Source organism: Salmo trutta, chromosome 10, assembly GCF_901001165.1.
Source record: "Salmo trutta chromosome 10, fSalTru1.1, whole genome shotgun sequence".
In the NCBI taxonomy this organism is placed as follows: Eukaryota; Metazoa; Chordata; class Actinopteri; order Salmoniformes; family Salmonidae; genus Salmo; species Salmo trutta.
In genome coordinates, this window is record NC_042966.1 from 14,607,189 (window position 1) to 14,633,488 (window position 26,300).

The 26,300-nt window shown below is 42.7% G+C and overlaps 1 protein-coding gene across 1 annotated transcript in view; it reads right to left on the minus strand.

The window, feature by feature from the left end:
• Nucleotides 1-26,300, minus strand: part of LOC115201174 (protocadherin-15) — a gene marked incomplete in the record, with an annotated part of 207,797 nt that overhangs the window by 167,283 nt on the left and 14,214 nt on the right. Inside the window, 1 exon segment of the mRNA XM_029764542.1 lies at nucleotides 15,043-15,101.

The window sequence follows — 26,300 nt, forward strand, 5'->3', positions numbered from 1 at the left end:
TTTACCCCCTTTGCTATGAAGCCCCTAAATAAGATCTGGTTTATCCAATTACCTTCAGAAGTCACATAATTAGTTAAATGAAGTCCACTTGTGTGCAATCTAAGTTTCACATGATCTCAGTATACACACACACACACACACACACACATATACATATACATATACATATACATATATATATATACATACATACATACTGCTCCAAAAAATAAAGGGAACACTTAAACAACACATCCTAGATCTGAATGAAAGAAATAATCTTATTAAATACTTTTTTCTTTACATAGTTGAGTGTGCTGACAACAAAATCACACAAAAATAATCAATGGAAATCCAATTTATCAACCCATGGAGGTCTGGATTTGGAGTCACACTCAAAATGAAAGTGGAAAACCACACTACAGGCTGATCCAACTTTGATGTAATGTCCTTAAAACAAGTCAAAATGAGGCTCAGTAGTGTGTGTGGCCTCCACGTGCCTGTATGACCTCCCTACAACGCCTGGGCATGCTCCTGATGAGGTGGCGGATGGTCTCCTGAGGGATCTTCTCCCAGACCTGGACTAAAGCATCCGCCAACTCCTGGACAGTCTGTGGTGCAATGTGGCGTTGGTGGATGGAGCGAGACATGATGTCCCAGATGTGCTCAATTGGATTCAGGTCTGGGGAACGGGCGGGCTAGTCCATAGCATCAATGCCTTCCTTTTGCAGGAACTGCTGACACACTCCAGCCACATGAGGTCTAGCATTGTCTTGCATTAGGAGGAACCCAGGGCCAACCGCACCAGCATATGGTCTCACAAGGGGTCTGAGGATCTCATCTCGGTACCTAATGGCAGTCAGGCTACCTCTGGCGAGCACATGGAGGGCTGTGCGGCCCCCCAAAGAAATGCCACCCCACACCATGACTGACCCACCGCCAAACCGGTCATGCTGGAGGATGTTGCAGGCAGCAGAACGTTCTCCACGGCGTCTCCAGACTCTGTTACATCTGTCACGTGTTCAGTGTGAACCTGCTTTCATCTGTGAAGAGCACAGGGCGCCAGTGGCAAATTTGCCAATCTTGGTTTACTCTGGCAAATGCCAAACGTCCTGCACGGAGTTGGGCTGTAAGCACAACCCCCACCTGTGGACGTCGGGCCCTCATACCACCCTCATGGAGTCTGTTTCTGACCGTTTGAGCAGACATGCACATTTGTGGCCTGCTGGAGGTCATTTTGCAGGGCTCTGGCAGTGCTTCTCCTGCTCTTCCTTGCACAAAGGCGGAGGTAGCGGTCCTGCTGCTGGGTTGTTGCCCTCCTACGGCCTCCTCCACGTCTCCTGATGTACTGGCCTGTCTCCTGGTAGCGCCTCCATGCTCTGGACACTACGCTGACAGACACAGCAAACCTTCTTGCCACAGCTCGCATTGATGTGCCATCCTGGATGAGCTGCACTACCTGAGCCACTTGTGTGGGTTGTAGACTCCGTCTCATGCTACCACTAGAGTGAAAGCACCGCCAGCATTCAAAATTGACCAAAACATCAGCCAGGAAGCATAGGAACTGAGAAGTGGTCTGTGGTCCCCACCTGCAGAACCACTCCTTTATTGGGGGTGTCTTGCTAATTATATATATATATATATATATATATATATATATATATATATATATATATATATATATATATATATATATATATATATATATATATATATATATATATATACATATATATATATATATATATATATATATATATATATACACACACACACACACATACATACATACGACACACAAACACACCTGTTCTGAAAGGCCCCAGAGTCTGCAACACCACCAAGCAAGGGGCACCACCAATCAAGCGGCACCATGGAGACCAAGGAGCTCTCCAAACAGGTCAGGGACAAAGTTGTGGAGAAGTACAGATCAGGGTTGGGTTATAAAAAAATATCTGAAACTTTGAAGACCCCCCGGAGAACCATTAAATCCGTTATCAAAAAATGGAACACGACCCAGCCAAGCCGCACTGCTTCTTGACACAATGCCCACTTAACCCGGAAGCCAGCCGCACCAATGTGTCGGAAGAAACGCCATACACCCGGCGGCGTGTCAGCATGCCCGCCACAGAAGTCACTAGAGCTTGATGGGACAAGGAAGTCACGGCCTGCCAAACCCTCTCTTAACCCGGACATCGCTGGGCCAATTGTGCACTGCCTCATGGGTCTCCCAGTCACTGCCAGCTGTGACACAGCCTGGGATCGAACCCAGGTCTGTAGTGACACCTCAAGCACTGCGATGCAGTGCCTTAGAACGCTGCACCACTCGGGGGTCCCCGCAAATTGATTTTAACAAACAATTGGTCCGCCCAAAAATGCGGCCCTCCGTTGAATTTCAAAATCCCGATGTGGCCCTTGAGCCAAAAAGTTTGCCCACCCCTGATCTATAACGATAGCACCATTACTAGTCAACACCGTGTACCATAATAGCAGCCTCAATAGCAACAGTATATCTCCAGTACTATCAGCAGCCCCAACTGCACCAGTGCTATTCAGCACCTTGGACAGCTGTCCCATTACCGCCATCCCTTTAGGCACCATTGACAGTACCCAGCACTATGTTTTCAGTATCACGTGCAGAGTCGGCTGGTGAGACAAAGTTTGGCAGCTTGAGCACTTAAAAAAAATATGGATTGTTTTAGATGGGTGTCCTCCTAACAGACTTGATCTAATATGAGCAGAGGAAGAACAATCTGTGAGCCCGCCATCGTATAAAACAACTTTGTCACGGGTGTCGTAGGGACTTGACCAAAATGCAGCGGGAATGTGTATATTCATCTTCTTTCTATTAGGCAAAAAGAAGGAAAAACAAAACAAAAACAACGACGATAAACAGTCCTGTAAGGCTTACAAGGAACAACTACCCACAAAATCCCATAGAAAAAACACCCCTCTTAAATAGGACCTTCAATTAGAAGCAACTAAGAGCAGCTGCTTCCAATTGAAGGTCAACCCAACAAACACCACATAGAAATAGACATACTAGAACTAACATAGAAATAGACTAACAAGAACATAACCCAAGAAACCCCGAAACACTCTAAACAAACACCCCCTGCCACGTCCTGACCAAACTACAATAACAAATATCCCCTTATACTGGTCAGGACGTGACAAACTTTCAAAGCTAACTGCTTCCAGAAGAATATTTGGTTATTTTGGTGTGTTTTAAGAAAATGGGCTCTCAATAATAAACTCCAAGCAAAACTCATAAAGTGTAGAGAAGACAAAGGCGAAAGCCTTAACTGAGTTTTGGAGCCCTTTAAAACAAAACACAGACTCTCATTCACATACTCTGTTTGAAGGTCTAGCGTTCAACCTCCATGATAGAGGTCAAACCTCTCCGTCAGTGTTCTGTTCTTCCCTTCCGTCCTCTGGATGGAAGTGAAATGACTCCATGCAGGTTGGGGGAGAATGGAGACAGACACAGCAAAGACTATTTGTTTTAAATGACAAGCTTATTCAATGAATCCCCGCTTTTGTATATTTCTCCCTGTTTTCTTCACTGCTACTGGCAACAGATTGCCACCTAGACCAATGATGGATGGTTGCGACAAACATCCCTGGACAGCTAATTAAAGAAACCTCATTTGATAGGGGGGCTCCAGACTTAAAGAGCATTAAATGCAGGGCCTGAAAGCAGGCTGAATCCAATTACCCATTGTCCTTAATGACAGAGAGAAAAAGCTTAACAAGCTATTGGCAACCAGTATGACTATGTGTATGATCCAAAATTGAATTAAGGCTTTTTGAAAAATATAGTAATTTTATCTAAATGTAAAAATGGATACAGTCAAGTGCTGAACTGCTCTACAATTCACTCTCTCTATACTACTGGATAGAAACAGACGAGACAACTGAATGAGGGACAGAAATGCAATTCAACGAGTATCAGGAAACAGTTAAATGCTAAGAGCGGCTTGTTGACCCTGACCAGGAAGTGTCCTGACTTTTTGACTCACTGAGATCAGTGATGAGCCCATGGCAATGTGTACACATCTGAAATGGTAAACACGATGACCTGGCTAAACACCAGAAGTGAATTTGATGTTTGCCATTTTTATCTTATACTTGGAGAAGGGTACCATCACTAACAGCCAGAGGTCAGGCTTAAGAAATTGGAGAACTCTTGTAGTTCAGCATGTGGACCATTGATAACAGAAGTTTGAACCCAACCGTTTTTGAACCTCGATGGATGAGGTCTACTACTGGGCTGTGTGTGCAGGCTGACACTTGAGGTCATATGAGTTCATAACATACAGTTAGGTACACAACTTATGCAGGCTAATCATGAGTTCACTCATATTAATACTGACATTATGCATACAGTAGCTAGAGGGTGTTATGGATTGGAAAATGAGGCTAGTCTAAAAGGAAATGCACATAAGCTTATACATGTTAATGTAAATCCAGGTAGTGGGAGCCTAAAGAGAAAGCCTTCCTTGTCCACAGGGCTTGGCTTAACAGGATATGGTAGATATGGCAGGTGGTACGGCGGGAAGAAGGGTCACTGCACCCCTTCAGTTTGAACTGCTTTGACGAAAGTCTGACATAATGCTACATAATAAGGCATCCGCGCCGAATATCTTTGATTCTTTCTATGAACACTGGGGAAATGCTGCAGGGAGAATATTCATATTCCTCATAAGACATCCAAATGTGAGTGTCTATTATTTTGCTCCTGCTAAAAAACAGACACAGAATTCGGGAAGCATTGGCAATTAAACGTTGCCTTTTTTCTCTCTTTTTTTTACGCTGTAGGCTACCCCTCCTTTTCACATATCATTTTGGGACGCTTTCTTTTGCAGCTAGGCTACTTTCTATCTTACATCTACAAAGACAAGGCAACAGATTGTTAAGAATGTTCACAGTAATTGGATGACCCGTTGCATAATCCTGCGTGCTTGATGTACGACGGGATAGTGTAAATGTAAACTCGATATAGAGAACTACAGTATTGTAAAGCTTTCATTCAAGTGAGTGTTGAAAAAAAGAGTCATATTTTAACGAATTCCATTTAGTTTTGCAGGTATGGGATAACTACATTCACGTAGCATATGTGGTGTCATGTCGAGGAAAACCGGCTACACACGTTTGTATGTGTTCAATAACACGCTAACAGTATCCCCAGCAAATAATAACTAGGTCATAGCGCAAGGAATCGTTCACCCAGGATGACCAATCTATGAAATGGACAAATAGTGGCAACCAGTCTGAGATAAAAATACACTGACTTCAGTAGGACGGTGCAATAGGACTGGCGCTTTATTCTGGAAGATCCTAAGAACGCATGTTTTTTCAAACAAGCTTTTCTTCTCAAACAGTAATTGGCAGAAAAAGTCTTACCATATTAGCTCTAAAGCCATGTAAATCCCGTTCAGATAGTGCTTCTTAGGGCAAAACGCATCCCTGAACATCATCAGGAACTCTGCCACCCTCTGTCTTCTTTGCTTTCCCGTTCTAGAGTGACTTTCAGAGCCAGAAATCACACACGCCTCCCACGAGAAATGGAAAAGTAGCCCGTGTGGAATTTGCTCGAATGAATTGATGACTTCGACTACTTGAGTGCCTAAACAGTATTCCCCTTGCGGTGCTCTATGTATTAATCTGAGCGTCGCTGCTAACAGAGCAAATGTCCCTTGAAGCCATGCATTCACACCAGCACTAGAACGCCGTAATCTAATTAGGACACAAAAGGCACACTAAGATTATATGCGCAGAATACGCTACATGCGCCCTGCTGCGGACAGCGCACCAGGGGCGGTTCTGGGGGGGGGGGGGGGGGGGTTGGGCAGTGCCCCTGTGACAACAATTTTGGACCCCCTTGTGGCCCCCCTAAATGTGGACTATGAAATAATTTTTACATCCGTTATTAGACAGTGGCAACGCGGAACACTAATGATTATGAACATGGTCTTTTATTGCAGTGAAGAAAACAATATGAGAACAATAACGTCTAATATAACTGGCCCCTCTAACAGTACAACTGGCCCCAGCTTGGCCCCCCAAGTTGAAATGGTCTAGAACCGCCACTGCAGCGCACTATGGGCAGACCAGACAGAGAATTCCCCGCAGGCTCCAACCAAGCATGAGCATGACTCCTCAATGTGTTTCATGTTTTTGTAATGCCAAGAGACGGTTGACTATTGCGTGAGTACAGTACTGAAGCCTACACCTATGGGCTACGCTTGCCAAATTGCGTAGGGGGGGGGGGGGGGGTAATAGTGCAATTATAGCTCAGTGGCTTTACCTATCTGTCCATCTGTTCAGTGAGTAGGATTACATCAAATTCTGTTGAGCCAGGGTATTCAGAAATACCAGCACCAGTAGTAAGCGGCCTTCAAATCAACTGTGATAAAGTCAAGCAATGACACAAAGGTGATGTATTTCCTTTGTGTGAATGATGTAGTTACTGATGGACAGGATTACAGGGGGGGAATAGAGCATGGTTGGTATTCATTTCAAATGACACTTAAAATGTAGGATGTCTCAGTCACAAGGCAATAAAAAAAGAAGATAACGCAGTCTGTGGTGCAATAGTAGTCCCAATGATTATGAGGGAACTGACATCATAGATATTACAGATTTGTAAAATGCTTATCATTCATTTGGTAAACTCCACACTTTGTTGACTCCCATTTGGAAAGCAGATGTTTGTTTCCTACAGTGTCAGCAGTGGGGGTTCTAGACCATTTCAACTGGGGGGGGGGCCAAGCTGGGGCCAGTTGTACTGTTAGAGGGGCCAGTTACATTAGACGTTATTGTTGTCATATCGTTTTCTTCACTGCATTGCAGGCAAAAGACCATGTTCATAATCATCATCGTTGCCACTGTCTAATAACGGATGTAAAAAAAGAACGATAGCAAAAATGTGTTATGTAAAAATTATTTCATACTCCACATTTAGGGGGGGCCACAAGGGGGTCCAAAATTGTTGTCACAGGGGCCCCGGGCCCCCCAGAACTGCTAGTGAGTGTCAGATTGTTATTTAATTAATCCTGATATATGATTTATTGTACACACCTGGGAAGATCAATTCAACCATTTTTTTTTTTTTAAAACTCTCGGACTTGAAAATTACCCTCTGGAGCATGACAACATGAATTTACAACTTCAGATGTTTACTGTAGTATTAACAAAATGAAAGGAGTTTTGTGAAGGTAATTCCAATCTAAGATGCAGGTGCCTCTATTACCTTAGCAAATCAGCAGACCAGCAGACCGAAACCATATAACATACACATCAATAAAAGGTAAAGCAAAATAAACAACCTTCCAGTCTTATTTATGGGAACTTGACACATTACAATTCTATCCCGATGGCAATGTGCCAACAATAAGAGAGCCTTCAACACACAGACAGAGAGACAGAGAGCAAGAGAGCGAGCAAGAGAGAAAGCAAGAGAGCGAGCAAGAGAGAAAGCAAGAGAGCGAGCAAGAGAGCGAGATACAGAGCAGGAGAAAAGAGAGAGCAAGAGAGAGAAAGCGAGAGAGAGCGAGAAAGCGAAAGAGAGCGAGAAAGCGAGCGAGAGAGAGCAAGCGAGCGAGAGAGAGCAAGCGAGCGAGAGAGAGCGCGAGCGAGCGAGAGAGAGCGCGAGCGAGCGAGCGAGCGAGAGAGAGAGAGAGCGAGCGAGCGAGAGAGAGCGCGAGCGAGCGAGAGAGAGCGCGAGCGAGCGAGAGAGAGCGCGAGCGAGCGAGAGAGAGAGAGAGCGAGCGAGCGAGAGAGAGAGAGAGAGCGAGCGAGCGAGAGAGAGAGCAAGCGAGAGAGCGAGAGAGCAAGCGAGAGAGCGAGAGAGCAAGCGAGAGAGCGAGAGAGCAAGCGAGAGAGCGAGAGAGCAAGAGAGAAAGAGTGCGAGAGAGCAAGAGAGAAAGAGTGCGAGAGAGCTAGAGAGAGAGAGCTAGAGAGAGCTAGAGAGAGAGAGCTAGAGAGAGAGAGCGAGCGAGAGAGCTAGAGAGAGAGAGCTAGAGAGAGAGAGCTAGAGAGAGAGAGCTAGAGAGAGAGAGCTAGAGAGAGAGAGCTAGAGAGAGAGAGAGAGAGCTAGAGAGAGAGAGCTAGAGAGAGAGAGCTAGAGAGAGAGAGCTAGAGCGAGAGAGTGAGCGAGAGAGCTAGAGAGAGAGAGCGAGCGAGCGAGCTAGAGAGAGAGAGCTAAAGAGAGAGAGCTAGAGAGAGAGAGCTAGAGAGAGAGAGAGAGAGCTAGAGAGAGAGAGCTAGAGAGAGAGAGTGAGCGAGAGAGCTAGAGAGAGAGCGAGCGAGAGAGCTAGAGAGAGAGAGCGAGCGAGAGAGCTAGAGAGAGAGAGCGAGCGAGAGAGCGCGAGAGAGCGAGCGAGCAAGAGAGCGCGAGAGAGCGAGCGAGCACGAGAGAGCAAGAGAGAGAGAAAGAGAGCAAGAGCGAGAGAGCGAGCGAAAGAACGAGAGAGCAAGCGAGAGAGCAAGCTAGAGAGCGAGAGAGCGAGCGAGCTAGAGAGCTAGAGAAAGCGCGAGAGAGAGCGAGAGAGCGAGCGAGAGCAAGATAGCGAGAGCAAGCGAGAGAGAGAGAGCAATATCGAGAGCAAGCGAGAGAGAAAGAGCAATAGCGAGATAGCGAGGGCGAGATAGCGAGATAGAAAGAGAGCGAGAGAAAGAGAGCGAGAGAGCGAGAGAGCGAGAGAGCGAGAGAGCGAGAGAGCGAGAGAGCGAGAGAGCGAGAGAGCGAGAGAGCGAGAGAGAGATAGAGCGAGAGCGCAAGAGAGATAGAGCGAGAGCGCAAGAGAGAGAGAGCGAGAGCGCAAGAGAGAGAGAGAGAAAGCGCAAGAGAGAGAGAGAGAAAGCGCAAGAGAGAGAGAGAGAAAGCGCAAGAGAGAGAGCGCAAGAGAGAGAGAGAGAAAGCGCAAGAGAGAGAGAGAGCGAGAGAGAGAGAGAGCGAGAGAGAGAGCATATAGAGCAGAATTAGGCCAATATCCACTAATAATAAAAACTCTAAAAAGAGCAATTAAGTTTTGGAAACATCTAAAATACAGTGACCCCCTCTCATATCATTACCAAGCCCTGCAATGCCAAGGGCTGAGCAAAGAAAAGAGTCCCCTCATCCAGCTGGTCCTGGGGCTGAGTTCACAAACCTGTTCTACTAACAAACTGAAGCCTCAGGACCAGAACATCCAATTAAATCAGAATAAACCAAATTACAACACAGTCAAAACAAAACTACATTGCTTATTGGGAAACACAAGCACAAAGCAAAATGCAGTGCTATCTGGCCCTAAATCGACAGTACACCGTGGCTAAATATTTGACCATGGTTACTGATCAAAACCTTAGAAAAACCTTGACAACGTACAGGCTCAGTGAGCACAGCCTTGTCATTGAGAAGGGTAGACACAGGAAAACCTGGCTCCCTGTAGAGGAAAGGCTGTGCAACCACTGCACAACAGCAGAACCTGAGACGGAGCTGCATTTCCTGACAAAATGTCAAAAATATAAAACAATTGGAGAATGTCATTTCCCTAAATTTCAAACCCTTATTCAAGGTTTCAAAGACCTCTCTGATGAGAATAGGCTACTCGTCCTGTTGGGGGAGGACACAGAGAGCTGAGGGTTGGCAGCGCCCTACATTGCTGACTGCCATAAATTGAGGGACAGTGTCTGACAGACCAATCAACCTGCACATGTCCTCTACTGCATGCTTATTGTTATTGTTGAATGTATGGTTATTTTGACCCTTGGTTATTGTTGTTACTGTTGTCCCGTTGACAATTTTGATTCTCATTTTTATCTTGTAAATATCCTAAATAAGCTTTGGCAAAATGCACATTGTTACATCATGCCAATACAGCAAATTGAATTGAGTGAGAGCAAGAGAGAGAGACTATAGGAGCCAATCTACAGACAGGCAATAAAGATTTGACAGACTTTGCCCAACGCAGAGACGAAATGTACTCTTCTCATGGTTATTGAAATTATACAGGCCTCAATGACGTCTTCAATTGGACTGCCTGGGTTTGTTGTGCCAGCAGTAATGAATGTGTTATTTGGAAAGCGAGAATGGCAATAATGGTAGACTAGTAGGTCATTTGTACCAGCTTTTAAAAGCTCCTCTCTGCAATGGCTTTCCCCCTTGCAGATGAACACACAGGGTTCTAGATGCACTGTTGCCTCACATAATAAGGCAATGTGTGGACCTAATATGCAAATATCCCTGTAGTAATGGATATATGTACACATTTCTAATGTATATGTACATACTGAAATGTCACATTTTCAATTAACACAGAAACCAATCCACCCTCATAGAAGCTAGTGGATTCATGCTTGAAAGGTGTAAAAACACTGATATGAATATATTCCATATGATCACACAGGCCCTTTATCACAGCCTGAGGCTAATGAAATACATATGTTCGGGCCTTTTGCGCTATACGTTTAGCCCTCAACTCTCCATTTCAAAAGACCCACAGCAACAAACAAAAAAAAAATGGCAGCTGTTCAACAATATGTCATTTTGCTTCACAAAGGATTCAGTCCATCTCAAGTTCAATGGACACAGAATACAATTCAATATGTGTAGCTACTGTACAGAACCACCAGCATGTAACCGCTGCCATTTCTTTTGACCCATGGTGTTAGGTGAGACTTGCCATAGGGCAGGAGCAAAGAGTGCGTGTTGGAGCTCTCCATGGTGCTGACAATGCTTCGCCTCAAAGACAGACCCCAAGTAAAACCGCTCAGTATGTTAAGTGGTGACAAATATGCTACTACTGTGTCATTGGATAATACCACATCCCTAATAAAGGGTATTTAGCCCAATGACAGTATGTAGACACAATGCTGTGTGCAAAGCTATTACGCTGTAGGAGGGACAGTAGTGATTGAACACTGTGTCTATACGTGAAGTTAACACCCATATACGGTACAGTACTTAAGACTACAAATCTCCACAGTGGTCCGAAGACATCAAGGTCTTGAAATCCCATCACGGTATCAGGGTCTGATCAGGGCTTAGAGTCCCTCATCTGTATCAGGGGCCCTCATCGCCGGCCACCTGTCCACAGATTCCTGTATCTCTCTCGCTCTCGTACTCAACAACTCTCGTGGTTCAACTTTCACCCACTGCCATTCCCGTACACACCAAAATGTGGTTTGGTTGTTGGCTACATTTCTTTCTTCACATTCCAAGTAACACCTTGTGTCCCGGAGCTTCAACCTGTGTCTTAGTGTAGGTCTGCTGGAGAGAGATGACGCCTGTGGAGGATTGCGAGGCGGGCTCTGGCTCTGTGGTCCATTAGAACTGTGCTAATTGCTCCTTCTCCTGTGGCAGTTAGGTGCCCTTGAGGCAGGAGCTGGCTACAGCAGGCGCACACACACACACACACACACACTGCTTCCAAATGTCACTACAAAGTTACTGTGGAGTTGTGTGTAAGTTGTGACTTATTTTTGCCTTGGTCTCCACTGACAATGTGTTCGGAGTTCATATGTACCGTATGTTATGAAATTTGTGTACATTCGGTGACAGCCTACAGTAAAACTAGCGTGATTCGTGGCTGCATATCAAGCATAATAAAAGGGACAAAGGAAATTTCACAATGGATATGAAGGTGAGGGTAGGTGTGAGTACAGATGTAGAATCTTAATTTGATCACTCTTTTGTTACTGTAATTTCCACTTTAAAATGTTAGACTTGATTTTCCCTAACAAAACACATTTATCAAGCCCTACAATACCATTAATTATAATCCACATAACAATTTCCTGGTGTAGCAAACTGGCTCAAATTAAGATCCTAGATCTGTAAGTGTCATTCATCTGTTACGTTTTGCTGTGTTCCGTCCTTTTTCGGGGTCAGGGGAATATCTTTAAAACCTGCTTCTTACACGCTCCTCAGGAGAGATCATTTGGAAAGATCCACATTTATTTACAGCGTCTTTAAAATACGACCAGCCAACAGGACTCTGTCTGAGTCTTTGAATCCTCAGGTAAGAGCAGGAGTACGCCAAAAAACCCAGACGACTATTCACTTCAGTCATGGCAACGCTGGAGCGAGTGTATAAAAAAAAAATGTTTGTCTGAAGTTTTGAAAAGTCCAAAGTCATTATATCTGCTGTTTCCAGAGAAACTGTGAGAAGGTGATTACTGGAGATTACTACCACCTGCCTGAGCTGCCAGTCAGTGGTACCCCGAGCGACCCAAGGCATACAGGGCCAGGAGCCGTTCCGGGGAACTTGCACTAATAGAACTAATTACAAGTGAAGTGGAAGGACACCCAAGGTCCCCCATTACAAGGCAGCAGCACTTCTATAAATGCAGTGGTGGCAGCTGACAGATTTTGTGGAATTTTTTTTAGCAATATATTTACGACCTGCTTACTTAGACACCTTTACGGCCCCGCTCAATCTAAATGGCAAAGTCCATCAATTCACCATGAATATTAATGTGTGTTAAAAAGGAGCAATCTACATCGTTTTATGTTGTATAGCAGCCCTGCCCGCACTGTATAGAATGGTGCTGCGAACAGCTCAGAGCACAGTACTATTCCTCCTATAGCTAGTGTCTAAATCTTTACTGAACTTTGACCCTGTGAAGGGTTAGATAGCACAGACCAACCACCGTGAGCCCTAATGGATATGTTTCTTTTTTTCTATGTCTTCAGAATATACCTGTATGTGTGTTTTCAGTATATCTTCCCAGAACATGAGAGTTTTCAGGATAACGTTTGCATCATGTTCATAGGTGTTTCCGTGACACTTGAGAATTCAATTAAAAGGCCTTTTCACACTACATTGTACTTAGCCCCAGGCTAGACTGGCCCTAGGCTAGCTTAGCCTGTGTTCACACAAGCATTTGTTAACCCTGGGCTAAGTTTTAGCACTGGGCAAAAAAATGCACACTTGTATGCCACAGATATAAGCAATAGGACATCATTAACACAGGTCCAGCAATGTGCTCGGAGCACTCCAAACCGCCAGAGTGAGAAGTAGAGGTGGTCTACTGCTCTTACTATATCTGAATTCACACTCTCCTCAACGTCCCCTCTTCCAGTCCACTTGTCTCGTGCCTGGCCACCCGCCCTCACCATTCAAGGTCACTTGTCCTCTGTGATGAGGGACGAACCCATCACTCCATTATCTTTCACAGGGGAAACAACAGGTTGGTGCTGGATGTCTATTGTTGCTGACAATTGAGGTCTTACCATACAGCTTAGTAGACAGATTCGGAGAGCCCTGGCTCTTGATTTCGCTCCACCAGCGGTCATATACATAAGGATTTATAAAATATGATACAATTCTAGATAAACAATGAGACATCTTGGATGGAGTTCAAACAATGACATGAGCATAACCCAGCGGTTCCGAAACGAGGGATTGCGACCCCACGTGGGGTCGCCTGATATGAAAATTGGGGTCGTGGAAGAATTTCCAAAATCCTGGTAAAAAAAAAAATATATATTAAAATATAGTCTTTGTCTCTCAAAATCATTGTAATGTGGTTAACCTTAAAAATCTAAAAGTAAAAATTCAACCAGAGAGCGCCCTTAGATTGTGGGAAAAGGCCGCACTTGACCGTTGCACCTGAATCATTCCCATGGTAAATGGCTAGGCCCACTATGATAGGAAACCACACACTACTGCAGAGACTTTGATATTACTGGCCGCAATTGATATGGTGAAAACCATGCGTGGAGAAGCAGGCAGAGGTACAGAAACTCACATCAATACCTTTGTCAAATAACACTATGAAACAAAGAATTTAGGCTATAACTAGAAATCAAGAGGAAATTTCTACTGAACGACTCAAAAACTCCCCACCTCATGCCCATGCATTGACTTTTGTTCGCCACACGTCGGGGGATGTTATTCTCAAGGACATATTGTTCCGTCTCACGATTCTCAAGCATTCAACGGCACAGGGGATTTTTAGTGTGCTGCGTGGCTGTATTGACGAAAAACAGATTCAATGGGATTGAATGGTGGGCTTTTGCACAGATGGGGCTCCATCTATGGTGGGACGGCGGGCAGGCCTCTGCACTCTAGTTATGAATGTGTCCATCTCTGCCATATGGACGCATTGTATGATACACCCACTGAGCTATAATGAATAAACCAAGAGCAACTGGCGGCAAAATAGCTGAGTGCAGAACTCTGAGAAAAGCAGCAGGTAACGTTGACTGTAAACTACATTGCTCACACCTGTTCGCAAAACTACGTGGAGATATGTGATCAGAGCATGACAGTGTTCAATTTCACAATGAGGCTTGGTGGTTATCGAGGGGGAGTTTTGGAAATATTTTTTTTAATTCAGAGAGGAACTGTTGTCATTCGCAATGGATGTAAAAAAGAGACTTTGTGTAAAAATAAGTGTCTCCTTGCCTATGTAACAGACTTACTGAACTGAACGCGGGCATGCAGAGGAAATACCCCAAAAATGTGACAGATGATTGACCAAATCTGTTTCACTGTGATCCTGGCTTAGTTGACATGCCGGTAAGTGAAATCGAACAGCTGATCGAGCTGTCAAGTGACTGAACGTTGCAGCCAACGCATTTACGGGTGACTATGGAGGAGTTCTTGACTCAAAAGGGAATACTGTGCTGTCTCCCTCCAAGAACTAAAACTCATCGTACGCTGATTCAGTGCTCCCGTCTGCATTAAAAAAATATTGATCGAGGTTGGATGTGACAGGAGAGATGAGGCGCACTGCCTCTGAGAAGCTCCGACGTGACATGCATCAAACACACCCATCTCTTAGTGGTGGTGAGATAAGATAAATTCTGTGACTAATTTGCAATTGACTGTCATAGGCCCACATTAAAAGTATACAGTATGATTGGCTGTTAAACATTTTTTTGTTAAAAAGTAAAAGTAAGCATTGGCTGTTAATTACATAATTTTTTTTTCACATGGTTGGGGTTGCGAGAATTTTCAGATACAAACTGGGGTTGTGGGCCAAAACATTTTGGGGACCCCTGGCAAGGCTGGCATCAAGCATTATATTCAGATGGTAAAACAAGAAACAAGGAAGATCAAGACTTACCTATGTTGTTTCTTCTTGATCAAAAAGCATATCTTTCTTCTTGGCCACAATGCCAGCACCTGCAAGAGATAAGTTTATTATGGTTTTGAGCAACATTTTTATGAAAAGGTTCTCTGTCGATTTTAATACTTTCACAGATAATAAAAAAATAAATAGATATATATTGTTCAGAATTCTAAGCTACAAATAATCCTGCAGCAAATGGAAATGTGAATTATTATGTGGATTATAATTAAAGGACCATTTTTGTAGGGCTTGATACATTTTTTGTAAGTGAATCAAGTCTGAAATTTCAAAGTGGAATTTACAAACTTCAGAAGCTTTTTTAAACCGCAAATACACTACAAGTTTTACAATTCCTGCATTGCAGGAACATTCTCCTGCACCAGGCTGATCAAATTATGACCCTACATCTGTAGTGCCGGCTGTTTAGAGGATTGTTGGTTGAGTGATGCACAATGTGTTTGTTAATCAAATATCTAGAGGCCAAAACTGACAGCTGATTTAAAGCTCTGTATGCATTCTCTATGTGAAGACAAAGTCCTATAGATAAAGACAAACATATAAGTTCCATAGATGAAGACAATCACTGCTGTTTTGAACATTACAGGGTAATGTCACCCATGACAACCGTCCCAAGCGATGATTGATGAGAAATGTGACTTTTCACTGTTTTCTCAAAGGTCACACCTCCATCCTATTAAGAAGGATATATCTTTTACGTCAGAAGAAATGAGCGGGAAAGCAGCTGACAACGATGGGCATTGGGCAACAATTTCTCCTCCCCTCCAGGGTTAATGCCTGCTGTGGGGAGATAATGAAGAATTATAGGCTGTATGAACCTGAAACCCATGTTTGCCTTAGTTTTAATTAGCTGTCAAGCGCTGTGTTTATACAGGCAGCCTAACTCATATCTTTTTTCTAAAATATATCTTTTTTTAAAAACCTTTATTTAACTGGGCAAGTCAGTTAAAAACAAACTCTTATTTACAATGACAGCCTACACAGGGCAAACCCTAAACAACGCTGGGCCAATTGCGCGCCGCCCTATGAGACTCCAAATCACGTCCGGTTGTGGTACAGCCTGGATTCGAACCAGGGTGTCTGTAGTGATGCCTCTAGCACTGAGACGCAGTGCCTTAGACCGCGAGGCCACTCGGGAGCTAATTGGCCCATTTACCAATCACATCAGATCTTTTCAGAGCTGATCTGATTGGTCTAAAGGACAATTAGTGAAAAAAATATCCGCCCAGCCCTATATATTGGGTAGGGCTGGGCGGTATACCGTATTTTACGATATAATGGCATTGAAGCACGGACCGGTTTGGGTTTTTACTTTACTTTCTATAAATGATATTTGATCGTTTGGTTTGTTATATGGAATATGCTGTGTGTAACATCGATTTTTATAGTTTACCTCGCTACTTGAGTCATCTCTCTCCACTCTCCACGCTGCTTTCCACAAAGACCTAGCACCGCTCCGTCACTCAAGGAGCGCATTTGTTGTTCCGCGACCACGAAACACTTGTGTTGTCTGCATGGTCAATGTAGCACATGCAACAATGTTGATGACAACGATGCTGTTTTCACTTTTCTTCTTAATATAAACTCACTAGCATTCTATAATAAACAGGAGTCGTTTGTGTTTCTTACATCTGCAAACAGCTAGTTTGTCTTTTCTTAGCAAGTTGGGCCTAAAGCTTGTTAGCCGCTAATGCTAATTGCTAGTTAGCTGGCTAGTGAATAAATGTACTGAGTGAGAGCAAACGTAATTAGCTATAGAGCCTGATAATACCAGTGATGGTGTAGACCTAAATCAGCATGTTGTTTGTGAAACAGTATCTTCTAAATCAAAGAGAAATACACGAAGCATGAATATGTTAGCTAAGTAGCTAAGAGAAAACATTAAATGTAGCCAAAGATTATAGGGTCCCCTAGGAGACACTTGTCAACACTTTGGTTCCTACCCTGTCTCAACTCCTCCCTGGCAACCCTGTATTCAAAGTGCTCACTATTATATTCCAACTGTTCACCCAAGTGTTTTGCTCTAAAGCACAAGGCAAATCGCAACATTTCGTTCAAAATAAGGTCCAGGTTGTTTGCCCATATCGTGCAACACTACGTGGCAGTGAGGAAATGATCTCAAATTAGTGCAAGAAATGCAGAAATGTATGAAAATGCTGAAAAGTATTTTTGGTTGGAGTTTCATTGACCAGTATAAAACAATCAGAATGGAGAAAGGGCCATTGAAATCACTTAGAATGTATCTGTTGTCACTTTAGGGTCATGCACTACTCATGAAGCAAATTTAGAACTTTTATTATTCAAAAACATCAAATAACCATCAAATACCGTCCAATTTCTTTTTAAATACCCTGATATGATATTTTCCCATATCGCCCAGCCCTAGAATTGGGCTGCATGTGTAAACGCAGCCAATGTGTGGCAGCTGTAACCGAAACAAAAGTCAAAAAGAGGGAAGACATTTGGGTTGGGTTATCTACTATAGATATTAATGACAATACGTATTTGGGTTGGGTTATCTACTATAGATATTAATGACAATACGTATTTGGGTTGGGTTATCTACTATAGATATTAATGACAATACGTATTTGGGTTGGGTTATCTACTATAGATATTAATGACAATACGTATTTGGGTTGGGTTATCTACTATAGATATTAATGACAATACGTATTTGGGTTGGGTTATCTACTATAGATATTAATGACAATACGTATTTGATTTTTATTACATGCTTGGCTTTAGTGTTAAGTTGGCGTGTGGATACACTAGGCAGCTTATTGATTAACTCCATTTGGAAAGCCACAGATATCCACTGGGATCTCATTTGGAGCTCATTTTACTACTGTACAATAAACAAAAGCTAGTGTACAGGTCATTATTACAGGAGCTGGCAAAACAATATATATATTTTTTGAAACCAAAAAGATGCGTTCAGAAAGCATTGACTTTTTCTACATTTTGCTGTGTTCCAGCCTGAATTGAAAATGTATTAAATTGAAAAATGTTGTCGTTGGCCTACACATACCCCATAATGCCAAATTGGAATTGTCTTTTTTGAAATTTTTACAAATTAATTAAAACATGAAAAGCTGAAATGTCTTGAGTCAATAAGTATTCAACCCCTAAATAAGCTTAGGAGTAAAACTGTACTCAACAAGTCACATAAGTTGCATGGACTCACTCTGTGTGCAATAGTAGTGTTTAACATAATTATTTCATGTCCATCTCTGTACCCCACACCTACAATTATCTGTAAGGTCCCTCAGTCGAGCAGTGAATTTCAAACAGATTCAACCACAAAGTCCAGGGAAGTTTTCCAATGCCTTGCAAAGAAGGGCACCTATTCCTGGGTTTAAAAAAAATATCATGGCGCATGGTGAAGTTACTAATTACACTTTAGATGCTGTATCAACACACTCAGGTCACTACAAAGATACAGGCGTCCTTCCTAACTCAGTTGTCCGAAAGGAAGGAAACCGCTCAGGGATTTCACCATGAGGCCAATGGTGACTTTAAAACAGTTACAGAGTTTAATGGCTGTGATACAGTAGGAAAAACTGCAACAAGGCACTAAAGTAATACTGCAAAAAATGTGGTAAAGCAATTAACTTTTTGTCCTGAATACAAAGTGTTATGTTTGAGGCAAATTCAAGGACAGGGGAGTTTTTCAGGATAAAAGGGAAACGGAATGGAGCTAAGCAGAGGCAAAATCCTAGAGAAAAATGTTGTTCAGTCTGCATTCCACCAGACACTGGGAGATTAATTCACCTTTCAGCAGGACAATAACCTAAAACACAAGGCCAAATCTACACTTGCTTACCAAGAAGACAGTGAATGTTCCAATTTGACAGAGCTTGAAGGATTTTGAAAATAATAAATGGGCAAATGTTGCACAATCCAGGTTTGGAAAGCTCTTAGAGACTTACCCAAAAAGACTCACAGCTGTAATCGCTGCCAAAAGGTGCTTCTACAATGTATTGACTCAGGGATGTGAATAATTATGTAAATGTGTTTCTGTATTTCATTTTCAATACATTTGCTAAAATTTCAGAAAACATGTTTTCACTTTGTCGTTATGGGGTATTTATTGTGTGTAGATGGGTGAGGAAAAAAAATATTGAATCCATTTTGAATTCAGGCTGTAACACAACAAAATGTGTAATAAGTCAAGGGGTAAGAATACTTTCTGAAGGCACCCTACACCGGATAGGTGCAGTGAAATGTGTTGTTTTACAGGGTCAGCCATAGTAGTACGGCGTCCCTGGAGCAAATTAGAGTTAAGGGCACATCGATAGATGGTTCAAATACCCGAGCCGACAAGGTGAACAAACACATTTTCGGTTACTGGCCAAACACTCTAAGCACTAGGCTACCTGCTGCCCATTATTTGGGGTCAAGGTTTCAAGGTCATAGCTAATCATTCACATGTTCCTATATAAAAAAGTGTGGACAAGTCCTATCCCAGCACATGCATGACATTATCGACCCTCTGAGACAAGACCACTCTTAACCGAACCAGATAAGCAATAAAGCGATCCAGATATTAAACCCAACATTAGATTCTCTTGACTACTCCCCTCTATGACATTTGCAGACATTAGGAATATGGTTTAAAACTGACTTGGACATACAATTCTAATAATTTGACTGAAATGAAAGGGGGGCAAAATCAATGATCAATTTAAAGGTTAAGCCTTCTTAGCTTTCTTGCAGGGGCATAATCCTATCGATCTGTCTCTGTTTATACTGAGACCTGATAGTCGGGACGACAGAGACTTAATCTTTCATACTCATCTACAACACAGAGTTAACCATTAAAGCAGTACAGGGACCAATAGAAAAATTGTATTGTCAAAGTGCAACTAATTCTCAACAAACAACAAAACAAGTCATTCAACATGCCATCTTTTGCCGTCCGTCATCAGCCAATCGTTAAGACTTCTAATTTCCTGAACTACATTTTGTTCATCTTCACCTTTTTGGGGAACAAACATATTTAACACTTACACCAAAACTCTCAATTCTTCATTTCTGGAAAGATACCTTCTACTTTTAGACTGTGAGTGAACAAAATTGAACTGAGCGTGCGAAAAACTTACTCATCCTTCAAAAAGACAACAGCAATCTCCCCCTCTCTCTGGAGACTGCAGGCATTCATCTAGCGTGCACCATGGGCCCTTCAGTTTGTGCTCTGCTACCATCTCCCTTCGACTACTCAACAAGACTGAGCTAATACCAACACCACAGTCTACTAAATGCCATTCAGCCTTCTAAGGCATGAGCTGACTGTGTTTTCTTTTTATATTATGAAGTGGAAATAGGTCACATGGCAACCATTCAAAGTTTGAGGCTTTTAATAGCAGTCTTACTAAACTCAGCAAAAAAAGAAATGTCCTCTCACTGTCAACTGCATTTATTTTCAGCAAACTTAACATGTGTAAATATTTGTATGAACATAAGATTTAACAACTGACACATAAATTGAACAAGTTCCACAAACATGTGACTAACAGAAATGGAATAATGTGTCTCTAAACAAAGGGGGGGGGGGGTCAAAATCAAAAGTAACAGTCAGTATCTGGTGTGGCCACCAGCTGCATTAGATACTGCAGTGCATCTCCTCCTCATGAACTGCACCAGATTGTCCTGTTCTTGCTGTGAGATGTTACCTCACTCTTCCACCAAGGCACCTGCATGTTCCCGGACATTTCTGGGGGGGAATGGCCCTGGCAGAACACTGACATTCCTGTCTTGCATGAAATCACGCACAGAACGAGCAGTATGGCTGTGGCATTGTCATGCTGGAGGGTCATGTCAGGATGAGTCTGCAGGAAGGGTACCACATGAGGGAGGAGGATCTCTTCCCTGTAACGCACAGCGGTGAGATTGCCTTCAATGACAAGAAGCTCAGTCCGATGATGCTGTGACACACCGCCCCAGACCATGACGGACCCTCCACCTCCAAATCGATCCAGAGTACAGGCCTCGGTGTAATGCTCATTCCTTCGACGATAAACGTGAATCTGACCATCACCCCTGGAGAGACAAAACCCCGACTCGTCAGTGAAGAGCAATTTTTGACAGTCCTGTCTGATCCAGCGACGGTGGGTTTGTGCCCATAGGCGACGTTGTTGATGGTGATGTCTGGTGAGGACCTGCCATACAACTGGCATACAAGCCCTCAGTCCAGCCTCTCTCAGCACTGATCGAGGGATTGTGCGTTCCTGGTGTAACTCGGGCAGTTGTTGCCATCCTGTACCTGTCCCGCAGGTGTGATGTTCGGATGTACCGATCCTGTGCAGGTGTTGTTACACGTGGTCTGCCACTGCGAGGACGATCAGCTGTCCACCCTGTCTCCCTGTAGTGCTGTCTTAGGTGTCTCACAGTATGGACATTGCTATTTATTGCCCTGGTCACATCTGCAGTCCTCATGCCTCCTTGCAGCATGCCTAAGGCACGTTCATGCAGATGAGCAGGGACCCTGGGCATCTTTCTTTTGGTGTTTTTCAGAGTCAGTAGAAAGGCCTCTTTAGTGTCCTAAATTTTCAGAACTGTGACCTTAATTGCCCACCGTCTGTAATCTGTTAGTTTCTTAACGACCGTTCCACAGGTGCATGTTCATAATTTTTTTATGGTTCATTGAACAAGCATGGGAAACAGAGTTTAAACCCTTTATAATGAAGATCTGTGAAGTTATATGGATTTTTACGAATGGCCTTTGAAAGACAAGGTCCTGAAAAAGGAACTTTTTTTTACTGAGTTTATATATTTAGTACAGATCAAATCGCTCTTCATGGTCCAAGTGGGTGGTTACTATAGACGGAAGATATAAAAGGGGCAGTAGCTGCCTTCTGAAAACAAAAAGTCAACTGACAATTTGACAGGCGTGTGGTTGGTGTGGTACAGAGTACTGAGTGAATTTACACTAAAATATAAACTGCCTCCTGTGGCACATGGACCACCTGTTTTTTGACCATCACTGAAAATAAAACTTGTATTGGCAAAATGATGTGCTTTCTCAAAATGTCTCAATAGGTTTTCAAAAGAGCAGAGATTCCCACAATGAGCCACTACAACTGAGTTGAAGTGAAGTATTGGATTCCACCGAAGTGCATCTCCACACTTACTCCCAAAATAACTAACATGAAAATACATTTATTTATTTTTTCAGATGGAGAAAAAAAAAGCTATTACATTCTAGGGGGGGGCTTATATGTAGGTTTCTTAGGGCAGAAAATCATGTTGTTGCATTACCCAGTGCACTCGGAGAAGATACTGCAATGAGAGAGGACAGTGTTGCAGACTGGTTCCCATTCAGGGGGAAATCAAGCGTTACCAGCAATTCACAGATCAAAGGAGGAAGACGCTGGAGGTTCTCTGTAAATAAAAAAAGCCTTCACATCCAGCATGAGTACTTGTCCTCAGATATATTTGATTAATAAAACCAATCACATGGTGTTTGCATAGCTTCTGCTCTGATCTACATAGCCTGATTGACAGCTACCTGTCTGTGGTTCTAATCAGAAAGCTGGGGAACAGAGAAGGGCCAATAATGAGGGACCTTATGAGAAGCACCTGATATGGAGTGGGTGCACATTCATATGGGAAAAAGTTTTTTTTTACTTAATGAGTTCAAGTCCTACTGAATAGAATAAGAAAATGCCCTGTTCATTTCAGAATACTGATTTTTAAGCAGAGTGATCTTATGTTCGTTAAGTGAAATAATGTTGTATATCTGCAGTTTACAACAAGCATAACAATTCTGAAAGTGTTATGCCACTTAATGCTAATTGAGACTATATTATACTCCGAGACAATTTATTGATTGAGATAACAGTCGGAAAGCGGTTTCACATTCAGACAAAGGCAATGAGATTCTATAACAATATTCTACTCCCTTTGTTGTCAGCTTGACCTTGTTTCCTTGTGATATACAGACAGCAGCACTACCACACTGTAGGATTCAAAGTTGCCCTTCAGAAGAGCAAAGACAGAGATATATCTTAAATTCCGAACGAGGGGGTCATGATTCATCAAGTGATCATTCATGCTGCTTTCCACTGGGACTTTGCAGACCCACTGCCGAGGTGCAAAGCCAGCTATGTTACTGATGACCCCGGAGATAAAGAATCCTCATCTCAACATAACAACTTTCTGAAGAAGCATTAGAAGTGAAAACCACATGAATAAAACACGGGTGATTATATTTTTCTTCTTGCTGAGACAGATAGCTCTATTTAACATAAAAGTGTATGCAATTTAGAAATGGCATAGAAGCATGTTTTAAAATAACGGATAACAGTAAAGCAAAGATCAGGGGTAATTATGTAAAGCAACAATATCCAAAAAGGACTACTACTAGGTTCTGATATCAACTCTCAACTGCTCATGCTGGAGGCAATATTTTCTATCCATTACAAGGTCCTAAGCTTGGCAAACTATAGGAACTCGACTTATTACTTATCTCCTCTGATTGACAGTGCATGTTTACACTGAGCAGAGGACAGTGTTTGTGTGGATGACTGCCGGGCCTTTTTTCGCTGAATATTGGAATACTTTCACTCCAGGCAACACAGTATCATCCTCCACAGAAGCACGGCCAAAGATACTAGTCTCGGAAACGGGGACATGGGGGATTGTCTTGGCAACTTTGAAAAAAATCTTCCAGGGAGAGTGCTCTTCCAACAGACAACTCTCCCAATAAATCACGAATTTGGGTAGGTGGGGCTTAAAAATGTGAGCAGGAATTGTGCTCTTGAACAAAAGAATTGAACAAAACAAAAGAATTTCAGACGCAGATCGTTCAACTAATTATAGCGACAGCCATTCGGTGGTTGAAAGCTTGTAACACCAATGTTAGTTGTCATGGCTCATGCAAACTACTCAAACAAGCTAAATACACTCCATTGTGTGTCCAGTGGGGATGTGTACATCAGGGCACAAACGGATAAGATTTTGCTCATCCGGTTCCACCTATGCCAACCGATGCTTTGTGTCTGTGCAGACGTGCATGTCGGAACATTGTTAATGTGGGAGGCAACCCGTCTGCCTAGAGGGACTACAAGGATAACGAGCCATAAATGGTTCAAATAATAGAAGGCTGGGTCCACTCTGAAAAGATTTCACCTTCTTTCACCTTTCTCTCCAGGTTGCTAAGGCAGAGGTGTATATTCTCGTCGAGACAGAGTGAACGTGCTTTGTTATAGCCTATAGTTGGCGTTTCTGTTGACATACGTACCTGATAAATTCTAACAACAATCACACACAAAAAGCTAATCCTGGGCACTGCCTATGCTTACAAACTTACAAGGTTGTAAGTGAAAGTGATGACATGTCCAACCACATGTTGCTGTATACAGACAGACCACTAAAAAAACACAGACATCTAAACAAACAACACTTCAAAGTTAGTGTGATTCCAGGTTGCAACTACAAGGATCAAAAAGGTAACTATTTGACTGAGGCACAGTAATACATATTTTTCACCAAAAATAAAGGACTAAATCCAGGTATTGAAAATGTGACATCTGATTATATCAATGGAGGGTAAAGATGACATCAAATTCTGTGTGTGTTCGTTCATGTCAGATGGTTAGGAGTGGATCTGCAGTAGCAGTGCTGTACACACAGCAGGCTATAAAACAAAGCCAGTCTAACATTGTCAAGCTACCTTGTCACCTCACTTAGCACAAGTCAACTTCTCTGTCGAGCTATAAATGCTAGCCATTTGTGAGACGAGGGGGAGTTCCAAGCACTGGATTGGCCCATCGTTTCCAGCCAGTGACAAATAATGTATGGTATTATTTCAACTTCCTTTGTCACACTTATGCCAGGCCTGTCATAGCGTTTCATAAGTCATTTGCGGTGTTCAAACAAGCACGTATCCTATTTAGGTTGAAAAAAAAAAAAAAAAAAAAAAAAAAATCAGCCGGTGCCCTTCCCTATGGAATGTACTAACGGACGCGGCTCAGTCACTCTTCATATTACTCCTTCAGAGGTCTTTATGCTCAAAGCCTTGGCACTTGACCTACCGATAATGTTGTTTTCGTCAATTAAATGTCACCCTAGAGAAGGAGGAGAGCTAAAGTCTATGAGCAGACCTGTGCTATTTTTTTTATTTTTTATCTTTCTCTTTTGTTGCACTGAAAGTGCTTTGAGATACGACTGAATTGTTCTTAGCAACTGATGTTCACACAGAAAAAAACACATTGGAAAAAAACATTGAAATAAATCAAATCTTAATAAAAAAATAAAAAATACTAATATGAATGTTGCACTTACGCTGAAAGTTCATTGCCAAAAACCAGGGCAATAGTGATTACCATGCTGAGGACGTCCCTCGAGGACCACTAAATTAGAGAGGGTGTTGGAATATCTCCCTCCTGACTAATGATGGCGCACAGCAATCCCAGGGCAATAAAAAGAGGGCCTTATTTTCAAAATGTGATGCAATGAGGACAAAGAAAGGAGGACACAGCCCCAGTAGTTTATAGTGAGTAATTACCAAACAAATCATGTTCAATAGTAACCTTCATGTGCCCAAGGAGTACCACAGGCTGATGAAACATTACATAGGGGGAGTTTCTCTCTCTATAGAAGAATTCAACCGTATGTTAATATCTTAAATAAACATCTCTATAACCAGTGGGATGATGACAGATTCCCGGAGGCCAAGGATCTAATGTTATTCTGTGGAGAACAATGCTAGAGCAATGTCTTCAGAGACAGAAGCATGTCTCAATGAGAACGCTTTCAGAGATGTGAGAAGTGCTTAGGGAGATGTTAGTCACTCCTACTCTGTATCTACTGTAGCGGTGCCTCCATTCTGGAATAATAGCCTCACACCAGCCCCCATGTTTAAATTGGTTGTCAGGACCCAACCTGGCAACTCTCCCAGATGGCTATTCCAGACCCCAAACTGTTACGCTGAACAGTCAAATGTATCCAGCCGGTAGCCGTAAATGTAGTCTCTCTACACTAGCCCCGAGTTCAAACAGATATGATTTCAAACAGACCGTGGAGCCTCAGGCAGTTGTTTAAGAGAGCTTGTCTTAAATCCATGATTAGGTACAGGTATTCAACCCAGCCATTTGCTCATGAAGAAGGTTTATGAATGCTGCTTTCCTCAAATTAAGTCAAATTTAAAAAAGGCAGAAGAGAAGAGTCAGAAGAGTGCATTTCTACCTATAAATATACACTAATTCTCTACAATCCTGTGTGGAGTTTTA